The sequence below is a fragment of the Eulemur rufifrons genome, chromosome 18, assembly GCF_041146395.1.
Source record: "Eulemur rufifrons isolate Redbay chromosome 18, OSU_ERuf_1, whole genome shotgun sequence".
Classification (NCBI taxonomy): Eukaryota; Metazoa; Chordata; class Mammalia; order Primates; family Lemuridae; genus Eulemur; species Eulemur rufifrons.
In genome coordinates this window covers 70113320-70115341 of record NC_091000.1, presented here as the reverse complement: position 1 = coordinate 70115341, position 2022 = coordinate 70113320, and positions in this window count along the sequence as shown.

Below are 2022 nucleotides of genomic sequence, written 5' to 3'. Positions count from 1 at the left end.
AAAATGTTATGACAAAAAGTGGGGCAAAAAAATCAAAGTACAACATGAGCTAAACTGTATAAAAATACACACAAATGATAAGATCAATAATCTCTAGGTGGTGAGATTAATTGACTTGCTATTTTCTTCTTTATGCTTTTTTTGCATTTTATAACAATAAGTATGCATTGCTTTTAACTAGGGGCAGAAAAGTTTTATTTTCAAGTCTTCTCTCAAGCATCTATTTTTTGAGTCTGTGAGCTGGGGACCCACGACACAGAGGGATCCACAGTGCCACGAGCATGAGGCGGTGAGTGAGTGTCATGCAAGTGCGGCTTCCAAAAAGGAACCCTCTCTCTCGTTTATGCTCTGCCTGTCTCACGCTGCCTTCAGTAAGATCAGATGGTTTCCTGGCGACTGAAGTGGGAAGAATCTGAATAAGCCCCTCTGAGGACAAACAGATGTCCAATAAGATGCGGTGGCTTTGATTGGCTCATCAATAGCTGAGACCTCCCTGAGACACCTTAAAGTCCAGCCCCGGAGGCATTTTCACAGGCTTCTCCGCTGTTACAGACGGCCCCGCCTGGCCTTCGGAGCCCCGCAGGAATCAGAAACAGATGAGGACTCATGCCCTGTGCTCACACGTGAGAACCGGCGACCCGCTCGGATCTCACAGCGGCCTCTGGAAAAGAGGAAGAGTCGACCTGTCTTGTGGCAGATCAGCTCAGGGATTATGGAGATGATGCGTGTGACTGCTCGTGAAAGTGTGAGCACTATTAATAGATCGATAATGACAGAAGCCATTGCCAGCGCGTGTACGCAAGGGGAGCCAGAAGCTGTGTTTGTGTAGAAACACTGACCGCCAGGGAGGGACCAGCCTGGGGTGAGCTGTGGGGACTGAAGGATAAATGACAGAGTCCCAGGTTCGGGGCTCTCCCGCTAAGGGGTCAGGGGAGGCAGCCAGTCGAGCATTTGGTCTTCCGGGATTCTTAGCGCACACGGATGTGAACATTTAGCCTATAAAGGACAATTCTTTTTTTTTAGTGATCAGATTTCCTCAAGTGATACATTTTTCTCATTCCCCCGTAGGTCCTTTTCTTTTAGTTCTTTCCTTTTTCAAGAGGCAGAATGACAAATTTCATATCCTAACAGCAAGTAGCTAGAGAGGAGAGCTAGATCTGAATAAACAATCTTTGCAAGGAAAAATGTCAGAAATTTAATAAGGGATGATGTCACATCAATTAATTGTCTGAAGTCCTTAACAATCACAAAGTCCAACCAATAATATTTACAGGGATCTTAATGGAAGACAATGGTATTTTTAAAATTTCAGTTATCATTTTAAAACAAGAGTCAGAATGTGTGAATAGCAAATAAGTCGCCTCGTCTGAGCCAGAGTGTTCTCTCCTGCCTCTGGCCACACAGGATGTGGGCTCTGTAGGAGGCATCCAACCAAAGGGAGGGCCACGGAGGCCTGCGCAAGGTGGGGACTAGACTGTGTCTCCAAGTGACCCCCGATGCACAGCTGCACAGCAAAACCCACACAAACACAGGCAATCTCGAGTTACCACCGATCCTGACCCGAGGGCTCTCAGGTGCCAAGGGCTCTGGGGGCCAAAGAGATGGCCCAGTACTGTCACTGCAGGTCAGCAGGGATTATCTCTGGGAAGGCGAAATCTGGACTGCTTCTAGGTACAAAGGACACCTGGCAGCCTGGCAGAAGGTGGGGGGACTTTTTTTTCGATTCTGTCCTAATGCTGACCTTCAACTCAACCAACCTCCGCAGACAAAGCTGGGCTTATCTCCTGAAACCACCCCTGGCCCTCTCCTGTGTCACTCTGCTCTCTTCCAAGCACGCTGGAGACCTCAGTGCGCTCTTCACCTCACCTGGTCGACCTAGGTCCAAGCACACAGCATAAGGCGAGTGCAAAAGGGAGACAGAGCTCCTACATCAGCAGTCTTCCAGAAGAAATTAAATAATGTCACATCAGAAGAAGGCTTGCCTGTGGCCTAGAAACTTCAGAGTGCCCGTGTCCCAGAGGA